The sequence below is a fragment of the Gymnogyps californianus genome, chromosome 7 (assembly GCF_018139145.2).
Source record: "Gymnogyps californianus isolate 813 chromosome 7, ASM1813914v2, whole genome shotgun sequence".
Taxonomy (NCBI): domain Eukaryota; kingdom Metazoa; phylum Chordata; class Aves; order Accipitriformes; family Cathartidae; genus Gymnogyps; species Gymnogyps californianus.
In genome coordinates this window covers 32,279,796-32,305,569 of record NC_059477.1, presented here as the reverse complement: position 1 = coordinate 32,305,569, position 25,774 = coordinate 32,279,796, and the positions used below count along the sequence as shown (strand labels likewise).

Below are 25,774 nucleotides of genomic sequence, written 5' to 3'. Positions count from 1 at the left end.
AACTTTAATAACAGTTTTTGTTGCGAGGAAGCTCTGAAATTGCAGTGGTTCTGAGCCAGGCCATGCTATAAATCGGAGATGTTAGAGACAACTTGCTAGTAATGTTCTCTGAGATTTCTTACAGAAAATGTGGTTCTTATTGCAATATGCCTCCTCATTCCAAGAGGACTGGCAGCTGGTTCTACTACTGCTTGCGCCAACAAGACTGTAACTCAGTTTTTCTCGTAATCATCAAATTAATTTTCTTCTAGACCATGAAATAGAAGCTTCCATTTAGACACAGGTTTAATGGTGGGTTTAAACTTGTTACAGCCTCTAGACTGGTAGTGTGCAGTGTAGGAGGGAGAGGCTCATGGTTTTGGCAAAGCTCCACTTCCCTACTTAAATTCAGTTTGTGACCTGTCCTTCATCAGCTTCACTACTGAGACCTACCTGCTTCTGTCTACAGCCAGGCCAGTGAAAATGCCATAGGGATTTGAAATGATGCACACAAGACACAACGGGAGAAAGCCAACTCCTTCTGCCATAGTTCTAAACCAACTAAATCCCTAATGCGTGATTTGTGTCTTGTGTATATCTGGCCAAATGTTCCCATGCAGTAATTAATGGCAACTGTCTGGTGAGCAGTCTCTAGTGGAAGGATCACTAAAGCTTTCTGTGAGAAAGCTTTCGAGGAAAACCAGTGTTCCAAATTCATTTCACCACTTGGGTCGTCTTCTGAGGACCCACAGCAGCCTGAAGAATACAGAAGCAACCGAAGTCTTGCTCTAGTTTGGATTACAAAATCAAATTAATGTGAAGAGAAAATACATATCAATATCATTGGCTAGTGTCTTCCATAGGAGAAGAAATTACTCCAAAATGGGTTCATTGCTATAGATGTTTGAGAGGGGCAGGGAGCGTCTTGGCTTAGTCTGTCTAAACCAAGGAAATCTGAAATAGAGATTTATGTTCCCAGCTTAATTCTCAAAGTTGTGGGCAGGGAGGGAGAAAGGGAAGTGTATTCAGTGGTATGAGGCTAAAGGCAAATTGCCCAGATCTGCCCTCAGAAATGTAAGCACAACTCTCAGTAATTTCAGAGGAAACTGCATGACATGATGAAAGGATAACATGGTACACAAAGTATCCAACTCAGTACTATCCTTGCAGGGAATGAGACCCAGTGGTCCAGGGAGGCCTGTCCAGCCTTATATACAATAGCTGTGCCATACAACCTCTTTCATACTCTGATCTTTAAGTGGAGTTAGGCTTCTTTCTTTAGTTGGTGGAAGCTGCTCCTCTGCCAAAGTGGAAGCATTCTTTTGATTTCTAACCTAAATATATTCACTGTTCATTTTACACCCATGACTTATGTCTCTGGTTATCCCAGCCCTTGTTACTCAGAATTGTTTTATTTAAGTATTTTTCTGTTTGATTTTGTTTGTTTGATATCTGTTAACAGTATGCTATCAAGAGTGAGGCTAAAACCCAGCAGAGGGATGTTTACAGTGAGAAACAAAATGAACCAGTAGAGTACATACACATGGAAGTTAACCCAATTAGGTTGCAAAACTGCAGCTTTGGGTGTAGAACTGTTCCTCTCCAAAGGCACAGCTGACCTCTTGCTGTGCTCCTTTGGCATCTGTGCAAGAGGACGTTGGATGCACTGATAGCCTTATGCACAGGGTCCCTGGAAATGTCCTGATCTTACCCAGTGAAAGATGCACTGTGGCAAGAAATTAAATTAGCACGGTACTTCCTAGTTCCTCATTTTATATCCCAACTTTTAAGTCCCTGAAAATCAGTAGTGTGTTTAGTCCTTCAATGGCAAGCGATGATGATGCAGAGTAGTAGCTGCCAGAGATGACTTAGGAAGAATGATTAGTTTAAGAACGTGAGAGGTAACACAAAGTAACACTTTATTTTGTGCCAAGTCTATTAGTTCCTAAAAATAAAGATTAAAAATTTCCCCGTTAGTGCACTAGGGATGAAGCTGGAATGTGTATTATTTGGTCTCTACCTTTTTTGCTTTGTGTAGGTAGCATTTTTCAGAAGTATCTATGTTCTGTTGAACATCAGTGGAATTTAGCACAAAGTATCTGAGCAGCTCTCTGAAAAATGTGTTCTCTATGAACTATGTTGCTTTTGTCATGCATTTGTCATGACGCTCCAGGGAGGCAATGCTGCATTTGGGAGCAGGGAGCTTACCTGTTTTGCTGTGGTTCTCCTGGGTATGGGCTGAAATAGAATGTCAAGATCCTGATCTGTGTGGAAATAGGAAATAAGGCTGCTGTTCCATGGTTAGATGCATGGAAAAAATGTGAATTTGATTACCTTTTTGGATTGAAGGATTTGAACATGTAACGTTTGTTTAGGTATGCAGGTCCTCTTCTTGGCCATATGTCAAACTTGTTCCTCAGTAAACCAAAATAAGCTGTGCAAGTATCAGGGAAAATATAACTTAAAATATATTACTACAATGTGTCATGTTATACACCTCACAAAAGCTGTTAGGTGGTGTATTATAAGAGTAAAGAAAATATAAATTTGCAGTAGCAACAACATGAAACTGGTTTGCTATGAGGTTCTTAAGAGTCCTTCTTATTTCCGTTTGAAATAGTAACTGAACCCCAGTGAGTATTGCTTGTGAATTGTGCTGCTCCTGCCTCCATCAGACAGCTTGCTCAATGAAAGCCTAGAGATAATGCAGTTAAATATAGAAAGGGAGAATGTTTGAGTTGTATGCTTCCTTCCAGTTTTACCTTTTCTTAAAGCATCAACATACATACAGTTGCTTTGTCCCAGTGGAAGTCATAAGGAGGTTTTGATTAGTTTTTCACTGTGAAGCTCATTTGGATAGTTAATCGCAATTGCCTTTGTATTTATACCAGTCCAGCTTGGAAACTCTGAGAGCCACAGCATGTCCTAGGCTACTGTGGTGCCATATCTTCTGCTTCCTCAGCCAACCCAGAATATCAAAGGTAGTAAGCGAATAAAATAAAATTGTTTTATAACTCCCATCCTCCTCTTCACAAAACTCTCATGCAAGCTGATAAGACTCCACCTCCCCCCACACTGGAAAGTACCAGAAACTTCCCTTAAACATGTCTCTTGTAGCCTTGCTTTAAATTACAGTTATGGCCAATATTACAAAAACTCAAAGGTTAAATAATGTTTGGCTCATATCTGCTTAGGTGGAGGATTATAGCATGCATTTCACTACTGTAGAGGTTATAGCATTTGCTTAGTTTGCAAAAGCACTGCTATGGCTCTTGCCTATGCACCAGATTTGGATGCAGTGAGGGCACACCCAGATTTGCCCTCTTTCATTTGCATAAAGTAACCTTGAAGCTTCCCAGCTCACCTCCTGTTCTCTGTTCCCCAAAAGTATTCTAATATTTGGAATTTGTAAACACAGGATTTGGGATTCCATATGCATCTGGAACTGATAAACTGTTGGTATTACAGAGATGTAACCCTTATACCTCTAACCTAGGAATTCTCTAGAGAGAACTTGCAGGCACATTTGATGTAGATGCAGGCAGATTCCTAGCAGCTAAAACCAAAATGAAAAAGTTGCTGTTGAATGAGTGGAATTTTCATTGAAAACTATGTCACTTGGAGGGCGAGGAATAAAAACTATAGAATCTGTTTGGCAATAAATACAGCCATAATATTTTTGAGCTAGGAACTGAAGAGATGCGAGTCAAACAAAACTTGTCAGATGGCATTAGTCGGGGAGAGAACCTTTTGGAAGAGACAGGCTAGCGAAGGAGAAAGAGGGGGGAAAAAAAACCCCAAAACCAAAAAAACAAACAAAAACCTCACCCCTAACAGAATCTTGGATTAGTTGAGGTTCAGTGAACGGCTTTGTTGAAAGCACAAGAAAAGAATTTAAATAGAGAAGGCCTGATAAGGTGCAGGGCATCACAGATCTGTTTCCATAGTGACATTGTTCAAATAGAGGCTTAAAAGAACATGAATACCGTTGCAGCTGAACTCTGTAGAAGATACCAGTCTTCCAATGGGGATACTGGCTGTTGGCTGTTTGATGTTTTTCCCTATTAGTTGGATTTGGGAAAAAGGTGGTGAGGGGAAAACAAGGGCTTAGACAAATAATTGGCTTGACAGACTACTGCTTCCTTCCAGCTCCCACTTTCTGCATTTTACGTGCCCTCTCCACTCATTTTTACTTTGACTGTTGTAATTGTTAAAAACTGCATTCAAGTGTTCTTAGAAAAAGAACTAGACACCCCCACCCCCTACTCACCTATATTGAAGCAAACACAACTTTATACCAGTGTGGGATTCAAATATGCATGTTCCTTCATGTCTGTGTTTATTCTCCTTTGATAAATGGTGCAACTGAACCATTTACTTAAAAGTAAACTCAGTGTGAGTAGCACAGTACATTTAGTGTTTCATGTTGCCCACCGTCCTAATCATCCTTTGTCAATTGGGAAATTCACCAAGCATCACCTTTTCATAACTGATGCTTTTACCTTTGAAAACCAGGGTCAAGCTCTGGTTAGAAAAAAGCTGTTTCATGTTACAAATATTGTGGTGTTGGAGTTCTTCCTTCCATTCTTCTTCTCAAAATTGCCATTCTGTAGATTTTTCTTAGCTAAGTGTACTCTGAAAATAAGCACAAAACTCTTAAGTTACAGCTGCATAGAACATATTTTAAGATTGAAAGCATACCAGTCACGTCTCTGTCTAAATTGTGATACATTTACTAAAAAAAAAAAATAAATAAATAAAAAAAATATTTAAATAAAACTGCAGCAGCAGTTCTTAGACTTGAACTTTTTAGTATTGGCTGAATAAGCAACCTAATAAGAAGAGAAATTTATCTAGAAAGAGGGTAGAAAAACTCTTTGTGCTTCTTTAGCAGCTTGACTTCTGTGCATAGAAGACTGGGCCAGTATGGAAATGCTGATTTTCATGAGAATGGCCAGGTTTAGACAACTTTCATTCAGACGTGAGCAGCTTCATATTTTGGACAGATCAGCTGGTGCTTATTACCGTGACTATTCTTCTCAAAGTGTTGGAGACCATATGGAATCATTGGAGTTGCACCCAATCTGGATCTGATCATTAGCCTGTTTTCATCTAAGAACACAAGTAGTTTGAATTGGAAACATTATGTACTCATTGAATCCATTGACCTTCAGAGTTAGGGAGAATTACCTAGGGAAGAGTTTTGGCTTCAGTGAGGTAAATGGATTAATTTTTTCCCCAAATTGATTAGTTGGCCCAAAATTTTACCTTTAAAGTAATTTGAATGCATATTGCAAAATATTAATTTTCTGTATGTTGATTCAATAGCTGCTTTATGAAGACATATCCCAAAGGTGCTCAGAAGCAGAGGGAAGAAGAGCAAATAACTGTGAAAGTGCAATGTCTTGGCACAAGCATGCTAACTTTAAACATACTATTCTAGTTAGACTGTGTGTTTGCTTTGGTTAAGGAAACAGGCTAGTATAAATGTCCTGTAATAGCATAAATTTGAGTATCTAACTTAGACTGTGATGATGACAGTAAACTTGGAAGATAATTCATTTTAAAATGGATGTTTCTGCAGAAACTATTTATATTTTGTAATGAAATCCGTTTTTACATATTCCCTGCATTTTTTTTTTTTTCTCTCAGTCATAGCCCTCCTGAGTGCCAACCGAGCAGATAATACTCATTAAATTCTTCCCCTTTTCCACCCATACCTCAAGGGAAAAAAAGCTTACATTTGAAATTTCTTATTTCACTTCTTGGGAGGCGTAGAGAGCTGGGAATCACAGACACCAGGGCAAAAGTTATTTCTCTTTAAATAGTGTGGAAGAAAAATGTCACTTTTAACTAAACTCTGCTTTTAATGAAAGATGCTGTTTTATACTGTGCTATTGTATTTAATATAAAATTCTGTAAATTAGTGGGAAACTCAAAATTGGACTCTTCAGTCTCACTCTTTCCTTTCCAAAGAGATTTCATTGTTAAGTGTCTCCTACTCTAGTGGGAGATTTTTCAAAGATTTCATATATAGCCTTGCTACTGAGCTGTCAATCAAATAGCAGCCTACAATTTCTTGAAGGGAAGTTACAAAGATGAAACAGCCTAGCTTTTCTCAGTAGTGGCAGATGGAAAAATGAGGGGCAGTATCCACAAGTTGCAGCTTGAGTGGTTCACGTTGAAGCTTAGGAGGGTAGTGCAGCACTGGAATTGGTTACCCAGAAATGTTGTGGCACCTTTGTTTGTGGAGATACTCAAGGCTTGTCTAGACAAAACCACAGCTGATCTGATCAGGTGTTGATGGTAGTTCTGCTTCAAGTGGGATGTTGGGTTAGGGATGCGTGGAGATCCTTTCCAGCTAACATTTCTGGGACTCTGCCGTTATGTTATCAGTTTATTAGTTTTCCTTCTTTCATCCTCATCCCTGGGAAAGATAAAGACCTCTTATAGCATCTCCCAAAACTGGTGAACTCGCAGTCTGTCTGGGGTCCTGGTTCATAGTTTATACATTTGGACAGCTCATTCGACTTATAGTTTACGAAGCTGTCTCCATCATCCCGATTCTGAACTTTCCTGGATCTCTGCAAACAATGGTACATTTTGATCATATTTTCATTTGTGGGTTTTTTTTTTCTGATGTGACAAACAATCTCTGTCTATTGATTTTTCATGAAAATCATAATGTCCTACATCTCTTAATCTACTGCTATATTCTGTGAGCATAAAGATGCATGTTCTTAAAACTCCCCATGGTAGCTGTAGAATATCTGCCTAGCTGTTTGGAGTATAAAAGACCAGTGCTCCTGACTTTAAAGATTGTAAAATCACATACATTTTTAAAAGCAGTAATCTCGTTCAGTGTTGTGTTCCTCACCACAGTACATCTTTTTTCTTCGAAGTCCTTTTTTAGAAGGAATATAGTTGCATTTGAACTTTCTGCCTGCCTTGTAGAGAGCTTCTGCAACAATTTGCTTCTGTAATAACTGGGTAATTTCTCTTTGAACGTGAAAAGAGCGTTACATTTTTGACTGGAGTCAAAAGTACTATAACTCAGGTTCTCTCTCTGGAGCTTGCATTAGTGCTTTGTTAATGTCAGCTTGGCTCTCTGCAAGCAAACACTTGTCTGTGAAGAACATACATGTTGAATCATATAATTACACCTGTAATCTATTATGAAAGTCTGTTACTAAATGGGTAATGCCAGAAATAACTCATATGATGGTTTAGGTTAACTTCCTGTACAGCTAGAATCACAGAATTTCCTAGTCTATCTGAGCAGACTTATTGTCACAAGCTCTATAGCTGGGGTTTGTTGCACTCCATGCCAGGAAGGCTCCCTGACATGACCCTTGTTTTGATAGTTTACTTATGCATGTGTGGACATCTCCACTGTCAGTGCAATTCACTGAAGGTGCCTCCTATATCTTTTGGATATTGGAGAAATGCACTGGAAAGCTGAGCATTACAAGCGCATTGTGGTATGCCTGTTTTAAGGCTGATCACTCCTTCCGTAAGAATGAGGTGCCTTTTACATTTAAATAATCCTTAATACTTTGAATCAAGTTGCACTGAATACAAATATTTATTTTTAAAATCCAAAATAGGTAATACTGTTAGAAAGATTTTTTTATAAAGGCACAGGTGACAAAGCTCAGAAAATCACTTACCTGCCAGATCAAATCTTCTCTAACAAACAGGAAATGAATGTTACACTATGATTCTGACAATGCAGTTGTCCAATGTATATCCATGCAAGAGAAACTTGGTTTGGTGTAGCTTGTGAGTTTTATCTCTGTCTTGTCTGGGATTTCTTTGAGGATGGCAGGTCATCTGACAGTCCAGTAGGAGGTAATTTTGCCTCTCCTCACAGGTACGTGGACAGTTTCTGCCTCTTTGGATGTGCTGTTGTCACTTTGGTAGGCCACGTGCAGTCATCTAAATTTTACCATCCTATTATCAAATTATTAACTCACTGTGTGGTAGGATGTTCTATCTATCCTGACTATTGCAGAAAACATTTCATATTAGCACATCAACTGACTGCTGAACTGTACACAAAGATAGGCTTGGATTAGTTAGTGAAGCATGCTACCAGCTTTTACTTGAGATTAGACATGACTTTGGCATGATGGACCTACGTCCACACTGTCTTCTCCTTAACAAAGAATTTAAGGAATATTGTAACATTAACCTAGAATGTATTTCTGAGACAGCATGTAGGCAGGGACATTTGGAAAGTTGTGTCTTGGAATAGAGGAATATATTCAAACCAGATTCTGGTCCTTCTGGATGTAATGTGATTGATTTTATTTTCAGTCCTGATCCAGTGCCCCCTGTGCTTGGGTGAATGCTAGAGTTAGTAAAAAGGGACAGGTAAGAATATGAGAACTGGAGGTGGGGGGATGGGAACGAGGAGGTGAATGTTGTCATTGGTAGCAGCTGATACTTAAGGTGTGGATACAAGATCCCTCTAGACTGAAGATTAGAAACCTGTTCATGTTGCTGTACAAGCACTAACAGGCACAGCTTCTGGGCTAAGGAGTTTCCACTTAAAAGGTCCCATCCTTTTACAAGCAAAGAGATGAGGAACTCTGTCCTGGAAAGATGAAGTACCTTGACAAAGCTCACTGTAGTTACCCCTTCTCACACAAACTGATAGTGGCTCAACTCATGTCTTCTGAGTCCAGGGCATTACTGCCAAGCCATGCTTTTCTTTCCCTAACGTTTTCTAACAGTCTAGTCAACAAAACAGAAAGTTGGTTACCAGGGAGCTGGCAGAGACCTTTCCTGTGCTATGGAGGGAGTGTGTGTGCATATTCTATTCCTAGGATAAAACCACAGTTCTGCCTTCCAACAGCCTTTGGAAATAATTTTCTCTCACTTGCTGTCCAGGCAAGCAGTATTCAACCTGTGCATTTGGTATCTTAGAAGTGTCCTGAGCCAGTTGTTGTTTCGGAACCCAATGTTGCATGCACAGAACCTGGAAGCTCTCAGTGGGTGAGAAAAAAGCAACCTTTTCCAGATACCCTTTGAGGTATATACTGAATGATTATTTGTTTTTTACGAGTGGATTAGTATTGGTCAATATTTGTCTAAGTTAACATTTGAAGAACTACTAGTGAATTAGGAGCTTTCTTTTACTTCCAAAGGAATCTATATTAGTTTTGCTTGTTCTGGTTGTTCAAAATAAGAAAATGACTTAAAGTCATGTTGCAGGGGAAAAAATCATTAAAGACAATGAATAATCTTGCAGAGGAAGTGTCCCACTGTGAAACCTGACACTGGTGGGGTTTTTTTCTTTTGTGTGGGGGTTATATTTATGTTCTCCCCTCCCATCCTTAGTCACCCCTCCACTTCTAAGTGATGTGGAAAATGTTGGTGCCAAAAAATAGCTAGATGAAATATTGATAAATGTGGGAATCACTTACTTAGAACAGAGGCAAATTAGAAGGCAGCTGGTTTTCATCTTTTCTGTTAACTTGGGAGGTGGATGGGTGTGTGTGAAGAATTGAGGCTACTGATTTATGTCCCCATATCATGCTCTTGGAGGAGGGGAAAAAGCAAGAGTGCTGAGAGTGAGAATCAAGCACACAGCATTTCTTCAGGCTTCTATTCGTTATAGATTGACTTTTAAGAAATGGGGGGAATGGTTTTTGCAGCTTTTTGTCTCTGCTCTACGTCAAATGTCATAAGTGCTAGGGATGATATGAGACTAATTCATGGTATGCTTTATTCCCAAAACAACCTTCTACTTGAAAAACTTTACTGAAGTGGAATGAGTCTTCTCCTATGTTTACTGCACTGGGGAGATGTTGTGGTGCTGAGCATGGTATCTGGGTTAATTCTAGATTGACTATCAGAAAGGTATTGTAGTAATAAATACAAGTGAGGATTTGAGAATCCCCACGCAATATGTTAATGGAGAATGTAATTTAAATTCTTATGTAAAGCAAGTGTTTTTGGCATTACTGTGGATAATTCTTTCAAATTGTCAGTTCCAGGGGTGGCCAAATAACAAAGTTAGGAATTCTAATACAGAATAAAACAGAAACATTTATTCTGGCATTTTCAAAACTCATATCTGCAGCTCTGACTATAACTCAGAAAGGGTTGATGGAACTGAGAAGGATTCAGAAATGGGCAGAAAAATCGGAGGTATGGAATGACATCCATAGGACCAGAGAGTAAACTAGGACTCTTTAGTTTGGAAACAATCTTGGTTGGACGCTGAGGGTGTCATAAAACTAGAAATGGTGTGGAGAAGGTAAACAAGGAATTATCAGTCGTAGCTTCATTTGAATAAAGGGAGAACTCAGTAAAACTCAGACAACAAGCTTAAAACAAGTTTTTTGGGTTTGTTTGTTTTTTTTAATACAAGGCGTGTGCAATTGATTGTGGAACTGACTGCAATAAAACGTCAAGAAGGCCAAAATGGGTTCAGGAAGAGGTTAAATTCATAGAGGTTAAACTCAGGGACTATGAAACATGATGGTCTGGCTTCTTAAGTCCATAAACTGCTGATTGCCAGAAGCCAGGAGGGTGTATTTGGGAAAGAATTGCTGTAAGCTTACTCTGGCTTTATGTGTTCTTTCCCAAGGCAAGTGCTACTGATGGTCACTGGAGATAGGATATGCATAAGAATGAGACATTGGGGCATTTTTATGGCTTGCTTTCCAACATCTCCAGCTGTCTGACTCCATTTACAAACATGATATTTCGGTAACGATCCACTTAATGATCAAATACATCCTTATATTTATTCTGTACTCCTCTCTTCATACATCAAGGCACACGATAGCCCTGTCTGCCAGAGCATCATCCAGGAACTTCTCTGAGTTGCCTATTCAGTGTGACTCCATGAATTTCACGAGAGCAATTGCTTTGTGAGGTGCTGATTCCAGTTCTGGTTTGTCTCCTTTGCAGCATCTATACACTCACTTCAGCTTCACTTGCTGTCATTTTAATCATCTTGGAAGCCTTTTCCACCTGTATTTATTGAAGTTATTTACTGTTGTTATCTAGGTAATTTAGCTGTTGCTTTCCTAGTTGGGACCGGTGCTTCTTTCCAGCCACTAACCTTTCTGTTTGTCCACTTTCGGTTTTGAGTATTCCTCCCTTGAAATAATGGGGGGGGGAATTTCCTGCTTTTGTCATGGAAGGGATGGAAGTGTGGTGCTCTGGTTCATGTTTGTGAATTTGAAGGAAGCGATACTGTAAGCTGTTAGCTCTGTAAAGCTCCTTTGATGAGTGATAGACAATTGTATTTCACATGGGCAAAATGCACGTGAGGTTTTGTTGTTCTGGATTTTGCTTGTTTAATCCTGTAACTGCCGTGAGTGAATTCCAGGTCAATGCCAGTGTCACATTAGCAGTGTGTGAGCCAGTGCAGTGAAGCTGCAGGGGCCTGCTGGTTCGTTAACCTCTGTAGTGGTGTGCTCAGAAAGTGTGTATATTTTTGCTGCTGTCCCAGAGACTGGAAGTGTGAACTTGGAATTTTCCCACTACAATCAATAGGAAACCAGCAAGTACTTAGGAATGAGAACTGCTTTCCTTTCTGCTATCTGGCCCACTGCCTATTTTTGTTGTTTATGTAATATTCCAGCTTTCACACTCCTCTGGGAGTGCAGAGGTGACAGCTTTCTTCCCTGGCCATGCATATTAAAATACAGCTTGCATACAGAGTGAACGTATGCAACTCTAGGCAAGCCATCTTCGGGGAGCTGAGGAAATTTTTGTGCCTTCCTAAGAAGGATGTCATGTCAAAAAATGCTGTCCTGAGGAAAATGAAAGAACTGTCGCTTAAACACAGGACTTTTAAATCAATGAGGCAGGCTTCCTTAAAAAGGACCAGCTAAAGTTTGGGGGCTAGACAGATACCACAGTTATACTCTATTTTCTATGACCAGAAGTTTTCAAACTAATTTTCTAGCTTTTGTAGTTGTGAAGAAACCTTTTAAAGCGTGCAGTAACTGCTGTGGCCATAGCCACCTGAGTTGGCAGGCAGCCTGAAACAATAAGCCTTGAGGTGTGAATTCTTCTCATTCATTCAATGGATCGCTAATTCAAATGGCATTGATAAAAATTTAAAGGTGAACATTAACTGTTTCATTGTGCATCAAAGCAGCTAGAAAAATGGGAGGGTATGTAATGAAGGTGAGTAATATTGTGTTGGGCAGTCTTTTAACAGCACAGGGTGAGCTAAACACTTGGCTTCTGAGTATCTGTGCAGCCCAAGTCTGCTCAATTAAAGAAACATTAGCTATAGATGAGCAGCAGTAAACAACGGAAAGTATGAAGTGAATAAAGAGAAAGGGAAAAACAGACCTTTGTCATAACATTTCAACTGGAGTTAGTCATGTATTTGCCTGCTGGCAGTCTCATGCTCACTGAATTCTTTGACACCCTTGGCGTGCAAAAACTTTTGCCTACTTACTGGATTTGGAGTTGTTACCTATCTAGTCTGAAGGAGGAGAGACCAAGTATGCTTCCTACCTGATAAGTAGAAGTTTATGAGATAGGGAAGTGCATGCTTTATTTTGTTGCTGGCAGAAGTAAAGAGTAATTTCTATTTTTCATTTAGCACAAAATGATTAGTTTGAGAGGGAGAGTGCTGTTGCTATGTAGTCTGGCTCAGGAGGAATTAGTGTGCCCTTTAAAAATGGTTTTGTGTTCATCTGAATTAGAGAACATGGAAGAAATCTACTGTATAAGCTTTTATTTTAAGGCAGCTCCAGCTGCTAAATAACCATTCTGAGAGGCTGAGATGCATCTAAAAATCTCCTTTCTCTTTCTCTATATCAAACATGACTTAATTGCTCTAATTACAGATTGTTATTAATATTTTTCAAATTGCTGTTATGTTAAAGGACTTCAGTGTCAGTTTGGGGAAAAGACTGCTAGCCTCAAAGTGCTTCAGTCTGGGATGAAGTCAAGTGGTATGAATGCAGAAGAGGAAAGTAATAAAGCTTTCCAAGGCATTCAGTGTAGATAGTTATCCAGGAAGAGCAGCTCTTGGATTCGCATGGAAGTCAGTTCTGCAGAAGCCAGGAGCAGATAGACATTGGAAACTGTCAACAATATGGGAATATTAATTTGAACATTTATAATTAGTTATAGCAAAATCCTCTTACGCTGTGTCCTTCCTTTACAGAAGCTTCTTGGAAGCAGATTGTCCTTGTCCAAATCCATTTGGACATTAATGACATAGTAGATTTTTTGCCCTGAGGCCTGGAAGGTCAAATAGCAGATCTAGTCCAGACTACATCTGCTGGACAAAATGATCTTAATTCTATTCCTTGGGCCTTGAACAGGCCTGCAGTTACCCAAGGAAGTTTGAATCACTTCTGGGTTTGAATTGTCCTGGGTGCCCATTGCCGAGCACTGGCCTTCAAAAATTATGCTGCAGGTTTTTCCATCCCAACTCAATGGGTTTGTTAACACGTGTCCTACCTTTTGTTTAGAAACTCAAAAACACAGTGAAACAGGCAGTGCAGCTTTCGTGTACATGTAAAACTATGTCAGGGCCACCTTAAAATCTGCCTAGTTTCACGTTCTGCCTTGACTCATTACTTTCCCTGGTGTATCACATGTACTTTCCAAAGGAAGGGGCCAAATGCTGTGAAACTTATTGGAAAGGTTTAAAATCTTTGACCTGTTCTGTGTTCCACTTGTTCCTGTTTTTCTTAGACTCTCTATAATTGGTAATTCCATTCAGTCTGTCCCATATTCTTCTAATCAATTCCCTCCTAGATCTTTTTCCATTTGGCTGTTCTCGGAGACTTCTGATCTTGTTGCCACAAACTCCTAAACTGGTTCATTTTCATGACCTGTAAGTGTTATAAAATTTTATAAAGTGGCCAGTATTTCCCAAACTCTCCATTCATTTTCCAGTGTCTGAATCTTGACAGCTGCCCAGTCCTTTAAGCTGATGCAGTGTCTACTACTACCCTAATTGATCCTGCTGACCTTGCACAGCTAAAGCTGTGCATCCCACCTCAGAGATGGCTGCACTCCAGGGCTGGGTGTAACAATTCACATGTAAAACTACAATACCTGGAAAGCAGCTTGGGACAAAAAGGGCACATGAATGTGTCAAATATTAATGCCATTGTTCCTGGAGGCCTTACTGTCTCCCCAGTAAAACAGGTCCAGAGATTGGCTTTGTTTCCCTGTGGCTGAATTCAGCCAAGATCATGCCTATCCAACTTCTTAAGTGACTTGAAAACACTGAAATGAATTGCTTTAAATCCTAATAAGTAATTTCTATTACTGAGAAGGAAGTATTCACTGCCAGCATGGTACTGGTGCTGAAAGTGGATTACATTAGCCTTTTGTTTGAAATCAATTGAGTTTACAACTCCACTTCAAAGTCTTTAGAGCTTTAAAATAGAGCCAGCAGAAACTGTTTAACAAGTCAATGCTGCCCTGGGATTTGCATTGTTCTATCTTTAGTTGTGAGAGGGAAAGACTTCATTTTCCTGTACTTTCACTTCACCCAGGGAGAGTGGTGCAGAACAATGAGCAGCCTATTCAGTTTTGCCTTACCACTGGTTTGGTAGGTTTTACCTAGGTGCAGATGCCTCCCTACACAATGAATTGTAATTCCTGCACAGTTTCAGAGTGCTCTCACTTTAAAGCTTGATTTATTGTTAGATCTCACTGTCCTTTTGGATTGTTTCACTTTTCAAAACTTTAGTTATGATAAAGAATCCCTTAAAATGAGTTTATGGAAGAGTGGAGCCTTTTAGACTTCACATATTAACTTCTTATTCCTGTTGTACAAAGGGCAGCACATTCTTTCAGTGATCCAGGGAAAACAAGAGCATTGGTTTAAAGTGTGGATGATACCCTACCATTTCAAATTCATAGATTTCTCAGTTGCTGTATGTGTTCTAGTGAAACTAACAAACTAGGAAGCCTTAGGTTAAACATCAACTGTTTCTTCTGAGGTGAGGGAAGCATTTTCCATAAAATAAGGGCTTCTCTTTAATCCCCCCACACAATGAAAAGACTTCTGTCAACATAAGTAGGCAGAAGGGGAAGCAGAGAGTGAGTGGGTGAGTACCATTGTTTAATCAAATGTTTGTCTTTGTGCTTTCATCTGTGGCTCAAGCAGTGAGGAAGCTGAAGCAAGCAACAACGTGCGTTTTACCTTAGTGAAAGGCTACATCAGTCTTGGCCTGCTTTTGGAACCTTCCTTGGTCTGTGTTGTTCCAACTCAGGAGTAAAACTGCTGTATTTTTCAAGGGCCACTGACTTGGAAGATGAAGGGAAACATCAACTCTGTGGAAATAAAAATCATAGCTGTTTCCTTTTTAGGACTGAGGTAGTTTAATCTCTAGTTTGAGGAGAAAGTGTAGGGACTGCGTTACTCAGAGTCTGTCAAAAATGCGACAGATAATGAAGAGCAATATGCACTCAAATCAAGCCTAACTCCTGGTGTGTTGAGCGTGCAGATTTTTCTGTGTCTCTGCCACAGAAGGAACCCCAGACAGTTCTGGATTTCCCCCACCTCTTTTCCCTCAAGGACAGGAGAAAGGGGAGACGGACTCATTATACTCTTACTATTAAAAGACCTTTTAAATGCATTGAGACACTTCCCATGCACTTCCCATGCATTAAGTCATGTGGAAGACTGAAGTTCATAGCTCGTGTGTGATTCAGGCAGAGTCTGAAGCAGTCTCCCACAGTCTCTGAATACCTGTGGACTCTTGGGTCCTGACTCCATTGGGGTGAGTTAAGGCTGATTTTGCACTTTTTTTCTTTGACTAGAAATGACCTCCTTCAGACTAGCCTGTATCTTTCCATGAAATGCTTTAGCTGTGACAAAGGTACTGTTTTCTTAAATGGTTTTGCCAGAAAAGTCCTCATTCACCCCACCTCATCGCATTAACATCCTGTCTTTTTAGAGGAACATGAAGAGGCCTTGGTTGTCCTGCTCTTACTTGAGGTATCTCTGACACCTAACACAAGCCTCTGTCTTGTTGCACAAATAGAAGCAAAGTTAGAGTAGTCTGGCAGCATGAAGCGCTAAAGTTTTGGACTGCCCATGGCATTTGCTGCTCAGAACTTCCTTGTTCATATAGCAAATGCACAAAGTACTAGTGATGGAACCAAACAGATCTTGGGGTGTGTGTGTGTGGAAGTGATAGTTAATGGATAAAGCTATGTGCCTCCTTCTGTAACTGTTTTTTCTATAAAGCATGCCTACAGATTTGTTTCGTCAATGTTTCATAGTACTAGCAAAGACAAAGAGGTTTAAATATCAAGTGAGCAAAGCTTGAATTGGATTTTATACTCTGAACGTTTATCTTATGATTTTTAATGTCTCTGCTTTCGAGGGTGCATAGGATTGATCATAAGACTGGAGGTTGTGAGCAAAGGATACTTACTTTTGCTTTTTCCTGAAGACTTGTGCAAGGGGAAGGGGGGCGGAGGAAAAATGTAATAAACCCAGGCCTTGTGCTTAGAACTTGGAAAAACATGCTAATATCACAAAATGGCTTTGAATGAACAATAACTGATATTTAGAAGTAGTTTCTTCTGCTGGAGTGCAAGTTGCATCCTGACACAAGCTCTTCATTATAAACACTGGTTTCCCTGTACTGGTACAGAAGACGCATCAGTGCCTCATGCTGCCAAGCACTGTGGTTTTTCAGAAGGAAGAAAAAGGCTTAATGCTATTTGTTCAACCCAGCCAGAGATCTACTGTTTATAATCTGAAATATCATAAAATGTGTTTTCAATTACCTCGTGCATATTTTTAAAGAATTAAATTTCCATCAAAGGATTTTGTGAGCTGTTTGATCTCACTGTGTCTAAAGAGCCCAATCTGACTGGAGATAGTTTTGTCTGAACGCATACAGCACAATTGTAACAAATGTGCCCTTTGAGTGTTTGTGACTTCAAGAGAAATCAGTCAATTTATTAGTGAGAGAAGAGGATGGTGGGGGGCTAATTTCCAGTGTTAGCTGTGAAATGAGTCGCTAAAGACTGGACGTGTGAAGGGACTGTGGTTCTTTGTGCTATATGGCTGACTTAAGCTTTTGTGTTCTTCTGCGTTAATCTGGATATAGTATTCCATTTTCCAGACATCTTTAAGTGTAAGACAGAGCCCTACCCTACTGTGAGAACCTGGAAACAAAAGATGTAGTATTTTTTGTTGCACTGAAAAAAGATTGCTTGTGATGCCATTGTGCTAGGCTCTGTACAAGCACACAGATTCTTTGCACTGAATTTCAATACATAAACCAAAGATAAAAAGAAGAAAAAGAGAAAGAAAGATTAAATGGTTTTATCCAGAGATAGTGTCAGATGTTTGAATTCCTACTACTTGATTGTTCTGCATGGTAGACCATGTTGTCTTTCCAGTGTCAGGCTCTAAACAGTGTAATGATGGAATTCAGATTTCTGCTGCTCCTGGATGGAAACTGCATTTCCTAAACCAGAAAAGCAAGGTAAAATATTGAGAGTCCACAGTTTTGCTTTCTGTGCTGATACATCTTACACGAAGAAACACCTAGAAAAATTAGCTTAGGTCTCAAGAGTGATAATTAGTCCAGTGGATTAGCATGCTCATGTTGCTATTTTAGCTTTGGAACTGGCCTAGATATGTCTATAGAATACTGTACTGCCTTGATTAGGCTTACATGAGATGTAAGAACACCTTTCCTGTTCTATTAAAGTAGCTGTTATGTCTCCTTTATCAATGCAGCTATTTAGAAATAATTCTCCTACTGCAGTCAAGCATGTATCATGGCTTTTGATCTCTTTTTCCCATCATCCTTTATTTCTGGGGAATCCTGACATGAAAGCAGAGTTTTTCTTACACATCTTGCTTTTTCCCAGCACTTACTGCTCACCTTATCCGGGTGTTGTTTCGGTTCGACTGAAGATTGGGTAGCTGTTGATATTGCTCTTTCTACGTGCTAATTTGCAGTCCTCTTTTGGAAAGCTAAATTTATCTGCATTTAACTAATTAATGAAAATGCATGCTACACCAAGTTAAACCGAAATTAAATCGGAAACACTTGATTACGTGTGTGTGTTGGGGGGGGGGGGGGTATCATTCGATCTGTCTTTTGCTGACATTGTAATTGTTAGTTAGGAAATGCCTATGATATCAGAAATAGATGTCAGGTAGAAAATAAGCAGCAGTAGGTGAAGCCTTAAAAAGACAAAGAGCCTTTCTACGCAGATGTCATCCATACCAAGGAGAAGGAAAGAGAAAGCCAGACACTCTGTAGAGCGACAGCACCGTTGTATCTAAACAGAAAGGGGCCTGTTTTTCCAAAACTTCCAGCTAGTGATAGTAGAGGCAGTAATGAGATACAGAACTGCTTTCCATCTTACTCTGCCAATTCAGCTCCAATGAAGATGCCAAATAATTTTCCATTTATGAGCTTTTCGGTAGAAAACAGCTTTAGCAAAATCCCAGCTCTCTTTTTCTGCTGAAATTGTCTTTCCCAGTTTGTGATAGTTGCTACCTGTCTGACTGTCATTAGCATGAAGCAATGGAAGATTTGTATAAATGATATGTATGGAAAAATTCCTAAATCACTCACTAGCTGTTTCTTAGTGTTTCTGGAAGGGAAAGTAGCAACATCTCTAGGGGTGGTTTTTCTATCAGCTGGGCCTTCACTAATGTGATTAGCAGGCTAAATGCTCCAAATAAATCCATCACTGGCATCAATTCCATCAGAGGTTAAATTTTGTTCATTTATTAATACATCAGTAAAAACCCAGTATTCGTTTCCAAGAGTCAGTGGAAATGGATCAAATTCAATACTTATTTTTATCCACACTGTGTTTCAAATTAGTGTTTCTATAAAACACGTACAAAACCATTAATGTCTCCTGACCTTTGCTTCTACTGAAATCTTATAGGAAATTCCCTCATATCAGAAGCACCCTGACTGCAGTACACCGTGTTCTGATTCTAGGTGAGTGGTTAGTTCTAAGGACTTATTGACACCATGCAAGCCTCAGTGGGGCAGAGCAGGTTTTGGGTTTTTTTTTCCCCTTGTTTGTTTTTATATTTGTTTTTTAACCAATAATGTAAGAAGCACGTATAATAACGTGCTAATCTGGATCTTACTGCAAGGCAGACTCATGTTTGTTAACAGTCAGTTGTTAGATCATGTATATGGGAGCAGAATGTGGGTCACAGAAAATGGGATGTTACATCTGAGAAAGCAGCTTTGGAAAAGTTTTGGGGCTAGTACTGGATGGACAAGGAAATAAGGACTGTCATTGTGATGCTGTAGGCAAGAGATCTGATTAAGCCCTTATTGAGAGGTGGAGAAGGGAAATAAACATCATGGAGGAGAGAGGTGGGGATGTCACTTTTTTGTAACACCACAGAGACCATTATACACTTACCATATCCAATTCTAGTAGCCACAATTCACAGAGGAGGCTGAAATTGGAAAAGATTCAGGAAAGAGATAAAAGAATGATTCATTGTCTGGAAAAATGCCTTGAAGCCAGAGACTAAAGAAGCTCAGTCCATTTAACTTTTCAAAAGGATGAAAATGTGACTCTAACTGATTAGAATTGTACTTACCTGGACAGGAGGTTACTGATGGTAGAATTAGACCCAGAGGTTGGAATCTGAAGGAGAGTTTAATTCTCACTAGAACTGAGATGCCAAAATGTTTAACAATCTTAAAAAATAATAATATGGCTTTAGAGACATCTTAGAGTGACTGGATGTCTTCTCTAAAGGATCTTAAATAAGTGGAGGAATTCTTGCATGATTTCTTTGGGCTGTGTCCCACCAAGTCAGACAAAATGATTGGAATAATCTCTCCTAACTTTGAACTCAGTAAAAGTTCTCCGTTGCCAGTTTGAATTCAGTTCAAACTTCCAGTTTGTGGTCCAGTTTATAGTCTACCTGAAGACCTATTAAGAAGCTAATTAGTGTTGTCTTATTTTTGGAGGACAGATATCTGTTATAAAGTATCCTTATAACTGGTGCCAAGGGAAAGCCTCATTAGAGCCTATGTGACTTTGATAGTTAATCTCTCTATTGTTACCATATTGCTTTAACTCCTGAGTTACAGCAGGCTGTCTTCCTGTAAATCATGTTGAAATGGGCCAAATGAAGGCTAGAATCTCTGTACTGTAGCACGGGTAAGCTAGGGAAAAACTGGAGTGTACAGACAGCCTTAGAGCACAGGACAGGGGCAAACTTTTGAGCTTTAATCCCACTTCTACAGTTTTCAAGAACTCACTTTGGTCAAAACTTTTGGTCAAAAATGTTATGAGTGAGTGAGCACAAGTGTGTGTCTGCCCAGAACGTGCTCAAGTGTGAGATTTGTGTAGAAGCAGCAAGGGAAGCTTGTGTTAGGTTTTTGTGTGAAACAGAGAAATTTAGGGAAAACTCAAGCTTAATGAGGTGATTTGGGTTATTTTGTCCACTGTAGCTGTGACCTTTAAAAACAACAATAGCAGTAATTTGACTGACGAGAGCCACAAAGAGCAGCTGGGTAGTATTACTGTTTGGTGTGTCAGCCACAGGAAGGCCTGCTGTCTCTTTCTGTCAGGGCTATGGAAAAACTGGCAATCTTTTAAAATGCCTCACTTCTCAGCTCATGTTCAAATTGAAACACAAAAGAAGAATAAGCTCTCTTTATCTTCAGTCTGTCGGAGGAGTCAGCTACTGATAATGAAAACATGTATGGTATTGCACAAAGAGAATGACTTATTTTAGGAGTAATTGGCAATCTTTTAAAGAGAGTTGCTACTGCATCAGTTACAGGTAAGCCTATATAACATCTAATTAAGAATGTATTGATCTGAGTTTGAGAGAAAAAGCTGAAAAGCAATCAGGTTTTATTAAGCAAAATTTTCAAGAGTAACAGCACAGTATTTCCACCACTGAGTGAAAAACTGGCCTGTCCTAGTGCTTTTCATGTAAACACGTTCTTTTTTTCAAGTAACCTTATTTCATGAGACTGTGTTTATTCCAAAATACACAAATCATCCTGGGTGAAAGCTATAAAGTTTATCTTATTTGTTTTGGTTGGAAATGGCCTTGGTCTCTCTCAGACCCATAGAAATTGAATAGTCTGGTGATTGGCACAGTGGAGAAGAATTTAGGCTTATAGATTGCAGCTACCAATATACATGGAAGAAGGATGCATCTGTTTTCTTGGGCATTCTAAGGAACAGATCATCTTCAGGGAGGCCGCAAATTCTTTTCTATGTATGCTGTCAGTCTCTATACTTCACTCTTCTTGCAGACTCTTGTCTGGAAATATCCAGAGAGAAGGGGTTGTACAACATGTTTTTAAACAGCTTTTTGCTTCATCTGTGTTCACAAAGCTCAAGCATACAAGCCGTAACCCTGAAAATTTTGCTGAGTCTCAACTTAGGAGACGGATGCCCATAGTTGAAGTTCTGCACTAGATGCATCTTAGGGTGAATTTTATTCCCTATGATAGGGTATCATAAACCTAACACAACCAGGCTTGGCTGAAAAGAACAGTGATTATTCTATGTTTTTTTTAACATATGAATCTGTTGGCTAATGCTCTTACTTTCTCTATTTGCAGATTGCTCAGTAACGTATAGAGGATAGTCTGTTTCTGGCCAAGGTGCTTTCTTACTAGGCAGGTTGTCTCATTTGTATTTGTACTATTTTCCCTATTTTTTTCTGGAAAGTTCTAGGTGTAGCAGCCATTTATGTGTCTAACTTGAGTTAGCTATTGCAAAGGAAAAGAGGAAGCTGGATTGTACCTATCTTTCTTCTGTACCTGTTAGCTCTGAATGGGGCATAATACTGCACTAGACTAATCCCAAGTCTCAGTTTATTAACAAGGCACCAAAACCTGTCTAGGTTTGAGCTAGGGGCAAGGAGAATGGCTGAAGCACTGAAATCCAGCAATGGCACATTATCTGTAGATATGGCAATGCACTGTCTACTTTGGATGTCTTGGAATTTAGAGACAATGGAGAGGGAGGAGAGGTTCTCCTGTGGGCAGGCTTGCTTTTAGAAGTGCAAAACACTTTTCCTTGCACAGTTCTTCAGAGAAGAAATAAAATATTTCTTTGGGGAACTCAGTATACAAGGGAATATTTTTCTAGTTATTGTAAATCTTATGGGGACTAGGAGTGGTTCAGGTTTGTTTCTTTACTGGGAGCAGCATATATTTTTGCCAGACATGGCTCAGCTCTGATTAATTTAAATCCTGATTAAAGGAAAGTTCTCTATATTTTGTGTGATTGGACTTTCCTTCCCTGCCCCCTCCCCCATCCAAAGATCCCTGCAGTGAAATAAAAAGAATATGGGCTCCCTTTAAGAGGATACATTAAAGGAACTATACCTTTTCAAAAAGCTGATGCAAGTCATTGTAATCCTTCCAGTCCCCTCTCATGAATGTCTGCTTCTCAAGTGGATTCAGAAATCCCCAAAGAATTTTAGATAAACAAGATTATATTATGTAGTCAATAAAAGGAGAAGCAATGAACTTTTATGAGCATTAAACATGAAAATTCTAGACTAAAACATTTTTGCAAATTATAGTCTTATCAGTTTTTAAACTACTGAAAGGTTTGAGGTTGTTCTTTTTCTTCCTTTTAAGATTAAAAATTTAATCTGGTATAGCCGCCTTCTGGTTAAAGGGATGTCAATGATTGCATTTTCAGTTACTGTATATTCCACTGTTCATGTGTGTCTGGATCTCTGAATAACGTCTGTATAAAACTCTTGAAGGCAGTAGCCCCATTCCTGTAAATTCATTAATTCAGTACAATTTGGATCTTGAGCCCTTTAAAGGGCTGTGAATTAAGCTTGCAATGAATTTCCATTTTCTGTATTATTGGGTGATGTCATTGCAGGCATAAAGAAAGAACATGAATATAGATGGAGCAGCCAAAATTCACAAGAGCAGAAGATGTTAATTTTTTTTGTTTGGATTAGAGGTTCATTCCAGAGAAGTAAGTATATTTTTCCAGCATTTAAAGCCATTAGGTTTTTATTTAGTATTGTTTTTTTCCAAGTTTTGGCACTAGTGAGAGGTCAGGAGCTGACAAAAACTTGTCATAAGCAGGTATTGCTTAATCTATTTTCTCTGCTTGTTGATGCTGCAGTACTGCCACTACAGAGCCAATCTCTTGATGATCCCCGTAGGATCAAATGCAGATATTTTGATCCTCCAACAGCTGTAAAATCCTGATTTCTTTGTGGTTTCACATGTCCAGTTTGCATTACAGTGAAAAATATGCTTTTTCAGCAAGAAACAAAATAGCAGTTATACTGAGTGAAGGCAAGTCAAGATAGCTCCTGGTATTCTGAAGAAACTCACTAGTTGAAGTTACATATCTCCTTTTCTGTCTCTACCTAGTAGCAACGTATAATGTGCCAAGAACAGTCAATAGCTTTTCGTGCTTTTAAGGAAGGAGGTGCTTTGGTGCAGGGCTGTCAACAGTGGCTTAATTGGGTCTTTTGCTTGAGGGGTTTTTTTTTGGTCGTTTTTTATCTTTATTCCCATGATATAGGGGTTTAGAGGGATACACAAGTCTTTATCACTTACTAATTGTCTTGTATGCATGGTTCCTCATTAAGAGAGAAGCAGGTTAGAGGTGTAGTCTGGGTGCTAACAGTGGTAGGCACCTCCAGCTTAACCACGGTAAGGTGCCGTCACTGTCCCTGCCAGTTACCAAAAGACTACATGAGTCTTCAATACTGAAAATATACCAGTTTCCAGAATGTTAATGCAGTACCTTTATTAGCATAAAAGTCACCTCTGTATTTTTGGGGTGTTACTGGATATGTTATTTTTTTCTTTTGATATCCTTTCTCAGTGAATGAGATTTATCATGTACTTTCTCTGAAGCAGCTGATATGCAGGCATAACTAGGGTGCCCAGTGGAATCAATCCAGTTCAGAAAGCTGGGTTGAGCTTGGAAGTTAAACCATTTGTTAGGATGGAAAATTAATACTCTGAAGCTGATTTTGATTGTTCTCCTTTAAAACAGTGGAAGACATTCATATGCGCTGCTTTTCCTTATTGGTTTGTGCTAGTAACCTCTGTGAAATAAATTATAACAATTAAATTAAAATCTGGTTTTTAATACTCAAGAGTTGAATGCACTGCACTTGGCTTGGCTCAAGAGAAGCCACTATGCCATGGCTAAGTCTCTTTTCAATGGGATCAGAATGAAAAATCACGCTACAGAAAGCAGATGATTGCAGCATGCATTAATAGGAAAACTGCTTGTCTAGGAAGAGTTTACAGCTATAAATCTAGCTCACATTTTAAATTCCTTACTCAGATTCCCTTTGTGTTTAGGTGCCTGCCAGGTTAAACCACGACACCTTAAAGAAAGGTTTGGTCTTTCAAGCACGTAGTCTTGAATACTAAATATGTAGTAGTACAAACAAGTTATATGTTTTCTTTATAGATGAATAAGTTTGTCTCCAAAGTATTTTGAAAACACTAGAATCTTTTTCTCGTTAAATAATTTTTGATTGTTGAGCCTCTGGTGTAATGGTAAGCGTATGGCCAAAATTATGATGTTCTTTGTTGCTACAAAACATGTTTCCTTGTAAAACATAACTAAAGTGACCTGTGAGAGCAGAAAAGGAAATAGGAAGAGAGAGAAAAGGTAAACCCAAATAATACGCAAGCACAGGTTTCCTTAAGCTCTTTGGGTTGGAGAGTTCAAGTTAACAGATGTCTTTCTGCAAGAGGCATTGTAAAGGTTTTTTTCTAATGCCTTAACTAACAACAGATTTGCCTGATTGTTTACAAATAAATATAATAAATAATGCAAACCAGTTTCACCCTGTGGATGAACTGAGTAGCTTGGAGCAGATGTCTCACTTAGCTGTGTTTATGTGCTTAGATTTTATTGGATGTCTGTTCCTGAGCCTTAAACCTGTCAGCAGTGCCCCCAGTCTGCACTACAGTAGTGCTTTTCATGCCCTGTAAGTTCAGAATCAATCATTGCCATTAAAGCATTTGCTTTCCTCAATGTTTGCTTAACTCAAATGCAAAAATATTACAAAGGATTCAGTTCTGTCAGATGCCAATAATATTGCATCTAAAGACTTCACAAGACCATGTTTCTTCTGACTGAAAGCTGTACTAAGATTTTGTATCCTTGTTCCATGGTTGTTGCTTCATTTTTATTTCCATCTAGGTGTGCAAACTTAATATTACTTATCTAAATAGACTCACCAAATTCATAAAGAGCTTTATGTATGCACAAGGCTGTGCAGCAAGCAATGAAGCTTGCAACAGAGTCCTTAAGGAAAGGGATTGGCATTAACTAGGATTAGCACTTAGGGAAAAATGGCTGGTAATTTCAAACCAGAGGGCGCACTGGTATGCTTTAATGATTTGCATTTATCTGTTCCATTTATTTAACATTAACTAACAAATCTCACACTGACTTTTTTCTTCCATGATTTAAAATTATTTTTAAAAAAATCTACAGCAGTTTACACTTCAAAATCAATTTGGTGGCCTCCAAAGAATGGGGAAAGAAGTAACTTTGTAACAGAACAGACAGCTTCAAGAGGCTAGAAACCTGTAAGTAGTTATTTATCTATTTTTCATCATTCACCTCTTTTCCTGAAGTTACAGGTCTTTGTGAGGAGCTTGTTGTTAGTTTATTTTGCACAGTGACAATCCTTATCTTGTTGGAACAGTAAGGACATCTAACAGTTATTTAAATGTCATGTAAGATTTCTGCCTCTAACAGACCATTTTGGGCTCTGGTGATTGAATCTTCCATGCAGAAGATACAGCAGGTCTGCATAAGAGGGGTTAAAACATAGGCA

General features: G+C 39.1%; 1 protein-coding gene across 5 annotated transcripts in view; it reads left to right on the top strand.

The window, feature by feature from the left end:
* Positions 1 to 25,774, top strand: part of MYLK (myosin light chain kinase) — a 223,844-nt gene that overhangs the window by 15,644 nt on the left and 182,426 nt on the right. For 2 of the 5 annotated variants that reach the window (XM_050899518.1, XM_050899521.1), the window contains 3 exons: positions 18,868 to 18,923; positions 22,825 to 22,923; positions 25,429 to 25,523. The exons of 2 other annotated variants lie outside the window; for them this stretch is intronic. The gene's annotated coding sequence lies outside the window, so the exon portion shown is untranslated. The remainder of the gene's footprint in view (positions 1 to 18,867; positions 18,924 to 22,824; positions 22,924 to 25,428; positions 25,524 to 25,774) is intronic. One more of the 5 variants, XM_050899520.1, reaches the window with a different exon arrangement.